Source organism: Penaeus japonicus, unplaced genomic scaffold (assembly GCF_977035675.1).
Source record: "Penaeus japonicus unplaced genomic scaffold, GWHDUDI00000001_assembly GWHDUDI00000018, whole genome shotgun sequence".
Lineage (NCBI taxonomy): Eukaryota > Metazoa > Arthropoda > Malacostraca > Decapoda > Penaeidae > Penaeus > Penaeus japonicus.
Window position 1 is genome coordinate 33,024,437 of NW_028234420.1, and position 10,000 is coordinate 33,034,436.

Below are 10,000 nucleotides of genomic sequence, written 5' to 3' on the forward strand. Positions count from 1 at the left end.
AGGGAAGGGGGAGGGGGGAGGGGGAGGGGGAGACGGCGTCAGCGAAGGATGCGTTTTCTATCAAATATATACGAGACAAAATGAAAAAGAAAAGAAAAGAATTCTTCATAGAACTTATCGGTTACGTTTTTTTTATTTTTTATTATCGATTTTTACCTGGATGATTATCTTTTATTTCTAATGATGTAGGGATTACACGGTCTAGAAGAGAGGGGGGAAGGGGGTCCTCAGAAAAGGGGTGTGGGGTGGGGGAGGTTCAGAGAACAGATTGTGAACCCATGTGAGCGAACACAAGGACAGCTGGTAGGTGTTTGTACTACGCTGCCTGTGTCCATAGTTGGTGAATGAACCTGAAGGTAAATTGGACCAGTTGATTATATACATATGTGTTGTGTATATGTATGAATTAACACACATGCATACTTTATGGGCAATTGACTAAATGAATGTATAGGGTGGTGACTTCAATGGAGATAAAAAGAGAGTGTTTCTAATTCATGTTACCTATATCATAAAGATACAGAAACCAATGGACACATTTATCGCTTACACTTCCTCTTATATTCCGTTTCCTCTCTGTTTTGCAAAATCCTTTTCTCTCTCTCTCTCTCTCTCTCTCTCTCTCTCTCTCTCTCTCTCTCTCTCTCTCTCTCTCTCTCTCTCTCTCTCTCTCTCTCTCTCTCTCTCTCTCTCTCTCTCTCTCTCTCTCTCTCTCGTTTCCATCATACGTTTAGTAACTGGTCCAGACATCTCAAGACGTTAACCTTGCAAAAAACAGCAAGCGCAAGGAAGAGACGTAACAGAGCACCCTGGCGGATGATGCAGTGTTGACGGCAAGAGCTCGCATGATGGTACACTTTGCCAGATGCTGATATGTGTATGTGCTATTTGCACTGTGACATTATACCATATAACCCGGTTGCATACCAAGGACCTGGGGAGTGGATGCTCAACACCCTTTGATATAAATCCCTCTATGACAACGCTACATACCACAGAGAATTGAATGTCGTAGTATAAACCTTTCGCGGGGAACGCTTCAAAAAAGAACAAGAATAAAAAAAAAGGAGGAAGCAAAACTTGAATTTTTCAGCGTAGACCAAACAACCTCCGCGTTCACTAAAGGCCGCAGGACAACAAACCGTTCTAATGCTCTCCAATCCCATAGCGTTTCGCCCAAGCTCCCCCCCCCCAAACCCAGAGCATCACAAGCCAGCAGAGGACTCGGAAAAAGACGAAATCAATCTTGGCGTTTCCATGTTTGTGCAGGGAGCATTCTTAACCCCTCGTGTGTCTTCATTAAAAGAAATCCCCGGCGCTCTGCATGCTTTGATAGGGAGATATTTTCTTGATTGTTGTAATGCGGTTTTCGTTGTTTTGTTTGTTTCTATTTCCTCTTTTTTTTCTTTAGGTTAATTTTAGTTGAGGGATATCGATTGGCTCTTCGGAATACTATTGTTACGATAGAGGGTTCTGGAGTATTAGCCTCTTGGAAACCTCAGAAATCAGCTAAACTAGGCCGCGTCGCTGCCAGACGTATGATCTTAGGCGCAGTATGAGGTGATGTCTATCAACGGTAGTTTATCTCTCTTGATTAACCTGGCATTATGGATAAACATGAGATATGAAATACGGGAGTAATTGCAATTATAGAATCTCGCTTTGATATCAGTAGTGTTTATATGTGAGAGATGTTTTCCGTGAAGTCTGGCAGGTCCATTGCGGAGTTGCGGTCACAGTGGAGTTGTGTCTAGCGGTGGGTGAGGAAGTGACGCTCCGTGCTCTGGAAAACCGTGATTGAAAATATCCTAGTTGTGGATTTATGGTGTGTTGTGAGGAATATTTATACCTTGGGGATTTTTACGCGGCTTTGGATTAACACGTCTCCTGTGTCCCTGAGGTGAGTGAATTGATATAATCCTTTGTCCTACGCGTTTTGATATATTATTTTGGTTTTGCATTGTTTACGAGATGTTTGGGGGAGGAAATAAGCTTCCTGGATATTGCTTCATTTCTAGTTGTGTTTTGGATATCAAAGACGTCGTTTGCTATTTACGATGGACTTCGAAAAGGCCGTCAGATCTTCAGAGAGCGTAGTGGGATACTATCATGTGTTGAAAGTGCTTATTTTATATACTGGTGCCACTCCGGTTGAATCAAAACACACACGTACGCTCATACTCATACACATATACTCATACACACACATATACTCATACTCACACATATACTCATACTCACACATATACTCATACTCACACACATATTCATACTCACACATGCATTCACACTCACATACATACACTAACACTCACATGCATACTCTCTCACTCTTTCTCTTTCCTTTTCTCTTCCCTCTCCTCTCTCTCTCTCTCTCTCTCTCTCTCTCTCTCTCTCTCTCTCTCTCTCTCACTCTCACTCTCACTCTCACTCTCACTCTCTCTCTCTCTCTCACTCTCTCACTCTCTCACTCTCTCACTCTCTCACTCTCTCACTCTCTCACTCTCTCTCTCTCTCTCTCTCTCTCTCTCTCTCTCTCACACACACACACACACACACACACACACACACACACACACACACACACACACACACACACACACACACACACACACACATATATCCCAACCTTTCAGAATTCAGGACCGTTTTTTTTAAGTCATTCGTTAAGATAGGAAAAAAATATATATGCTCCGTTTACACCACGTATCCTTCGGATGAGGAAATTGTTGCCGACGTTTCTTGGGAGCATAACAGGCATTCCTTAGGAGCAGGGGGGTGGGTGGGGTTAACCCGGGAGAGGGGGAATGCCCTGACAGGATGGGTATTGTCGTTTTTTTTTATGGGGGTATCTTGGTTTTTTTGTGTACGTGTGTGTGAGAGAGAGAGAGAGTAGGTGTTAGGAATGTTTTAGGCAGGTGTGTCTGTCTGTGTATGTCATGCTCTTTGTGTGCTTTTATTTCTCTCTAGGTCTGTTGTGTATTTATGGTGTTTATATTGGAATAAGGTCGACAATCAAACGTTACTGGGAATGTGATTGAACTCATTATGTGGGGCTTTGTTTTTAGCGTTCCGGAGACTGAAGATTAACGAATAGGTAATGCAGTTGTAACTTATTGATACAAATGTTTTTTCTCTTTTTTTCTTTCATTCGTCTCTCTCTCTCTCTCTCTCTCTCTCTCTCTCTCTCTCTCTCTCTCTCTCTCTCTCTCTCTCTCTCTCTCTCTCTGTGTGTGTGTTTGTGTGTGTGTGTGTGTGTGTGTGTGTGTGTGTGTGTGTGTGTGTGTGTGTGTGTGTGTGTGTGTGTGTGTGTGTGTGTGTGTGTGTAACTCTGTCTCTTCCCCTCTCTTCATTCTCCATCCCTCACTCCCTCTGCCCATCCTCTCTCCTTCTCTCACCCCATCCCTCCCACTCCATCTTCGTCTGTTCGACCCCACCCGAAGCATCTTGCTCCTCATCTCGATCTCCCTGTAAGATTCTGCAAAGAGAAAGAGGGGGGAGAGACAGACAGAGAGACAGAAATTGAGAGATAGATGAAAGGACTAGAAGGAAGAGGAGGAGGAAGAGGGGAGAGGGGGCAGGTGAGACGGGGTGAAATATATGCCTATATCGCCGGCCCAGAGGGGGGGATTAGGGTGGCGGCACTTACCCCCTTCTACCCCACTCCCCCGCTCTCTCCCCCTCCCTCCCGCCGTCTGGATGTAGCGTGATCGTCGCCATAAAAAAGTACATGATAGTTTTGCTGTCGCCGGAAGGGAGGGTGTTCTAGAGGGGGTGGGGTGGGGGGCGACGGGGGAGGCTATGCTTTGATTTCTTTTTTTCCTGCTATTTCCAGTCGTTTTTTTTATTTGATTGTTGTTTATTCTGTTATTGTTACTGTTACTGGTATTGCTATTGTTGTTGTTGTTATTATCATTATTATTATTATTATTATTATTATTATTATTATTATTATTATTATTATTATTATTATTATTATTATTATTATTATTATTATTATTATTATTATTATTATCATCATCATCATCATCATTCTTTTAATAATCGTCACATCATCATGATCATTGTTTATTATCATTACCAATATATCCATTCTGAAAGTTTGGACGAGGTTTATTCCTTCTTCGGGTTGATTGTCCTGCGAGGAAAATTGTGAGGAAAGAAGAGCAGACAAATAAAGCGGTGCTTGTGCGGGGCAAGGAGGGTTGGGGAGTGGAGGGGGAGGGGGGGAGCGTAGCAGGGGGGCGAGGGAGGAGCGAGGGAGATGTCACATGTCACCGCAAGAGGTAAACGCGCTTTGGATAACATGGGTGGGGGTGGGGGCAGGAAGAAGGGAGAAGAGTGGGCAGGGGGTGCGAGGGGTAGGGTAGTTGGGAAGAGGGAAGGAGGGAGAAGAGTAGGGAGGGAGAGGGAGAGACAGACAGGGGTGACGGAGTGTCAGTACCGCTGTGTTGGGGGTTGTTATGCATGTGCTCAAAACACGTGCACTCTCTCACGCGACACTTGGATAGGGCGAGGGAGGGGAGAAAAGAAGACAGTTCGGAGGCGGTCTTATATATTCTCTTCTCCCTTCCCTGTCCCTTTCCTTCTTCCTTCATACATGTTTTCCTTCCTCCCTTCCCTCCCTTTCTCCCTCCCTCTCTCTCCTCCTTCCTCTCCCTCCCTCTCTCTCCTCCTTCCTCTCCCCTCCTTCCTCTCCCCTCATTCCTCTCCCTTCCTCCCTTTCTCCCCTCCCTCCTTCCCCCATTATCCCTTCCCTCCTTCACCCTTTCTCCTCTCCCTCCTTCTCCCTTCCCTCCTTCCCCCATTATCCCCTTTCTCCTCTCCCATCCACGAGTTCCAAATCTGTTGTCTTGAAAGTGGTCGTCGTTGGTTTTGTTTGTTTGTTTGTTTGTTTTTGTTTTCGTTTGGGGAGCTAATTAGTAATCGCCCAAGAAACTTATCAGTGTAAATCTACAAACTGATCGAGGAAACTTATCCCACGAAGAGGGAAGTTCATCGATCGCCTCGAGGGGAGAGTGGACACGCTCGAATCGTATCGGGATGGACAAAAGGCCCGCCTAAGTAAAATTGTGTGTGTATGTATGTGTTTATGTATGTATGTATGTTTGTATGTATGTATGTATGTATGTATGTATGTATGTATGTATGTATGTATGTATGTATGTATGTATGTATGTATGTATGTATGTATGTAGGGTGTTCAGCAGGAAAATCGTATCTTCTGCAGACTCTATCTTTTACCAAGATAAAAGTACTATCATATTATGCGAAGGGAATCTTATATATTTAGACGAAAAATTGACCTTGTAGAATAACACTATTACAATAAGTACACGCAAGTCGAATCCTCTGTGTGTGTGTGTGTATGTGTGTGTGTTTGTTTGTTTGTTTGTTTGCGTGCGCTTGCATGTATATTTGCGTGTCGAAACGTTAGTTTGTGCTTTACCATGCTTGTGGTGACTTGCGAGACGGTGGGACAGGTCAGGGAGAGGCGAGGAGGAGAAAAAACAAAACAAAAGAGAAGGGGAACGAAAAAGAAAGACCATAGAGATTGAGAAAAGAAGGTAAAGGGTGGAGTAGGAGAAGTCGTGGGAGGGAAGGAAGGGAGGGGGCGGAGGAGGAGGAGGTCAGAGAGACAGAGAGAGGAGGCAGCAGGTGAGAATTCCAATCAGGGACGCCGAGACACGTAAGTCAGCTGTTTCCACCTTCGCCTCTTCCCTTGACGACTGCCTACGTAGGCTAGTCGGCCGACCTCTGACCGCGACGGCCTTCCTCGGGGTGGCATAGGGGGGTAGGGGTCTGGGTGAGGAGGGGGAGGGCGAAGTTTGGGGTCAGGCCTGGGATAGGGGAGGGAGTAGAGCGGGAGTGGGGGAGGTTCACCCGTCCTGGAGCGAGAAACCGTGTCGAATTAGTCTGATGGCTTGTTAGAGGGAGATTGTTAATCCTTTTAGAGAGAGAGAGAGAGAGAGAGAGAGAGAGAGAGAGAGAGAGAGAGAGAGAGAGAGAGAGAGAGAGAGAGAGAGAGAGAGAGAGAGAGAGAGAGAGAGAGAGAGATATGGGGAGAGGGAGAAGGAGGGAGGGACAGAGTGGGAGAGGGAGATGGAGGGGAGGAGGCAGAGAGAGAGAGAGAGAGAGAGAGAGAGAGAGAGAGAGAGAGAGAGAGAGAGAGAGAGAGAGAGAGAGAGAGAGAGAGAGAGAGAGAGAGAGAGAGAGAGGGAGAGAGAGGGGAGAGGGGAGAGAGAGGGGGGAGGGGGAGAGAGAAGGGGGGGGAGAGAGAGAGAGAGAGAGAAGAGAGAGGGAGAGAGAGAGAGAGAGGGAGAGAGAGAGAGAGAGAGAGAGAGAGAGAGAGAGAGAGGAGAGAGAGAGGGAGAGGGGGGGAGAGGGGGAGAGAGGGGGAGAGGGGGGGAGAGGGAGGGAGAGGGAGAGAGAGAGGGAGAGAGAGAGAGAGGGAGAGAGAGAGAGAGAGAGAGAGAGAGAGAGAGAGAGAGAGAGAGAGAGAGAGAGAGAACAAGAGAGCGGCAGAAGGGCAGATAGATAAAGAGAGGCACACACGGATAGAGTGAGTGGATGAGCGAGCGAGTGAGTTTTCTTGTGCGTCTATGCAACACTCGTCTCGCAGATGGAAGCAAGGTAGCCTAAACAAACGGCATCGGTCGGGAAGTTGCCGAAAAGGAAACGAAGGATCAGGGGCAGGGGGTAGGGGAAGGGGAAGGGGAAGGAAGGCTGTTAGTTCTCGAGAGCGACCGAGCAACGGTACTGTTTCCGGGTCATGGCGGGAGCACAGGAGGAATGTGTCGTTTGGTATCGCTGTAGTGACGCTGTAGGGGGACGGGGACGCTGGAGGAGGGGGTGGGGGGTAGATGGTGGTTTTGCGAGGGGAGGGAGGGAGGGAGGGAGGGAGGAAGGGAGATAGGTACGGAGGGAGGGAGGGGAAGGGGAAGGGTAAGGGGAAGGAAGTGGGATGGGGGTAGGGGGTTACGAATCTGCGTGGGGATGTAGTGTAGTCGGGGGGGGAGGGGGGAGAAGGTTAATATTATGTTATGATATTGGAAAAGAGGGGTTGGAAATACTAACGGGCGGTCGAGGGGAAAACGCCGGTCATAGCAGATTCTTGGTGGTGACGGCGGCACGGCGGCGAGTAGGTTGCGCGAATTGATGGTTGATTTCGGTCGCGGTTGGAGAGGAGGCATGGTGGATTGGTGGTCGTAGTCGAAGCGTGGTTGTTTCCCTGGTGACTGGTTTCGTTGTCTCAGGGTAATCTTCCGACGCGTCACGCCATAGAGTGACGCTCTTACAAGTTACTGTTACCACGCACTGGTCGCGACTGGGCTATGCCGTTACCACGTTTACTCTCTCTCTCTCTCTCTCTCTCTCTCTCTCTCTCTCTCTCTCTCTCTCTCTCTCTCTCTCTCTCTCTCTCTCTCTCTCTCTCTCTCTCTCTCTCATATCTGTCTATCTATTTATGTATCTATATATCTGAATAATGTATTTTACTATTTATATGTATATAACCATCAAATTCATCTATCCATCTATGTGTATAAATGTATACATACATATGTGTATGTATATATATATATAATATATATATATATATATATATATATATATAATTATATATATATCTGTATGTGTGTGTGTTGTGTTTGTGTGTTTATGTATGTCTGTAAGTATGTATTTATTTATTTATATACATACACACACACATATATATTGTGTATATGTAAATATATATATATATATATATAATATATATATATATATATATATATCTATTTCTATTTATAATATAATATATATATAATCATATATTTATATATATATATATATATATATATATATATATATATATATATATATATATGTATATATAATGTATGTGTGTATGTGTATGTTTATTATATGTATATGTATATATATAACAAGGAAAATGAGAAGAGAATCCTTCCCCCTCCTCTTCCTCCTCCTCCTCCTCCTCCTCCTCCTCCCCTCCTTCCTCCTCCTCCTCTTCCTCCCCTCCTCCTCCCCTCCTCCTCCTCCTCCCCCCTCCCCCCTCCTCCTCCTCCTTCTCTCCCTTTCTCTCTCCTCCTCCTCCTCCTCCTCCTCTTCCTCCTCCTCCTCCTCCTCCTCCTCCTCCTCCTCCTCCTCCTCCTCCTTCTCCTCCTCCTTCTCCTCCTCCTCTCCTTCTCCTCCTCCTACTCCTACTCCTACTCCTCCACCTCTTCCTCCTCTTCTTCCTCCTCCCTTCCTCCCTCCTCCTCCTCTTCCTCCCCTTCTCCTCCTCCTCCTCCCCTCCTCCTCCTCCTCCCTCCTCCTCCCTCCTCCTCCCTCCTCCTCCTCCTCCTCCTCTTCCTCTTCGTGTCCCGCAGAGATTTCCTCCTCCTCCCGTCGTCGCGTCCGTCCGCGGGCCGTTCTGCTCCGACCGTTCAACGCAAAGTGAGTCATTGTTATTGATCGTGTGTGTTGTGTCTTTACACCTGTTGATGGTGGACTCGGGACGGGGGTAGAGTGGGGAGGGGGGGGTGTTATCGGAGGCCGGGGGTATAATTGTGAAGGCTGCTTTGTTCATAAATGGGTTATTGAGGGAGTGGAGGGTGGGGGGGAAGGGAAGGGGAAGGGGAGACGGGGGAGGGAGGTACTGACTTAGTGTCGGGATAGTAGGTGTTGTTTATTCTGTATCTTCTTCTACTTTTGTTTGTTCTGGGAAAGGGGGTGTGGGAGTGGGTGTAAGTGTCTGAGTACGTGTGTCTATCTGCCTGTCTGTCTGTCTGTGTGACTTGCTGGATGGATGGTAGACTGTATGTGTTTTCTTTCTGTTGTCTTTCTGCTTCTCTGCCCATGTGCGAGTGTCTGTCTGTATATCGGCCGAGTCCGTATACCCGTATGCGTGTTTGTGGGTGTTTTTGCTTGCCATTATCAATGCGGGTTCCGATGCATTTTCTCGTGCGTTTTTGGCACGTGCTTGCAAGGAAAGTAAGAGAAAGAGAGAGAGAGAAAAGAGAGCCAGACCGAGAGAAAGTAGTTTCCAACCAGGCAAAGCAAGTGGTCATCAGGATCGAGTTGCTTTGGTACATCATGATATGCACGCGTTGTGTACATGCACCATTTCTGTGGCAGACCATCGCTCTTATTGAAGTACCACTAGACTACCATACCAATCGTACGATAAGGGATCTTGTCTTTGAGAGTGGAGTGGTGTAAGGTTATGGTCTTCCGCATAGGTCAAGGACCCAAGAGAAGCAGCACTGAACACACACGGACCACACCTGTGTTCCGATTCTTTTTTTTTCTCCAAGACACGAGAGTCCTTGCAAGAACAGCAGGATTCGCACCCCCTTACCTCCTCCCCTTCCCCTCCCCCTCCCCAGTGACCCGAGACTTTCACCCCGAGACTCCGGGCATCTCGGGCGTAACGGGCAAGAGGGTATGTGATCAGCCAGCGAAGAAGAAGAAGAAGAAGAAGAAGAAAAAAAAAGAGGTTCCGTGCGTTTAAATGAACTCTCACAAGGTCGGTCGGATGCGATGGCCGGCCGCTCGTGTAAATTTCACTTAGATTTTTTTTCTATGTTTATTTACCTGTGTAGTTATCGTGTTTTCATTTTTTACTTATCGAAGAGGACGTTGCATCATAATATTTCACTGGTGAGTCATTTGAGAAGTATCATTGGGTGGAGGAAGTGAGTTTCATCCGTTGCTTAGTATGGCGAGTCGGTTCTGGACGTTCGCGTTAGGGTCTTGGAATAGGAAGGCAGGCGTACAGGATGTAGGATGTAGGATGTGGGCCGCTACTTTCCTTGTGCGGGGGATCGGCTCCTGGACACACGCAGGAATTTCTCGTTTGGGGGGGAATGGGATGCAGGATGGGGGGGAGGGGGAGGGGGGCATCACTTGGGAGTGGGGGTGGGTGGGGGGGTTTAGTTGCGGGATTTAGGGAGGAAATCCTTGTTGGGATTCTTTTTTTTTCCTTTTTCTTTTGTGTTTTGGTTTTATTCTGTCG

The 10,000-nt window shown here is 46.8% G+C and overlaps 1 protein-coding gene across 2 annotated transcripts in view; it reads left to right on the forward strand.

Moving 5' to 3' along the window:
- Positions 1 to 1,723: 1,723 nt before the first annotated feature.
- Positions 1,724 to 10,000, forward strand: part of LOC122252815 (uncharacterized) — a 79,147-nt gene continuing 70,870 nt past the window's right edge. The window contains exon 1 of one of the 2 annotated variants that reach the window (XM_086546880.1): positions 1,724 to 1,900. The gene's annotated coding sequence lies outside the window, so the exon portion shown is untranslated. The remainder of the gene's footprint in view (positions 1,901 to 10,000) is intronic. The other variant, XM_043015481.2, reaches the window with a different exon arrangement.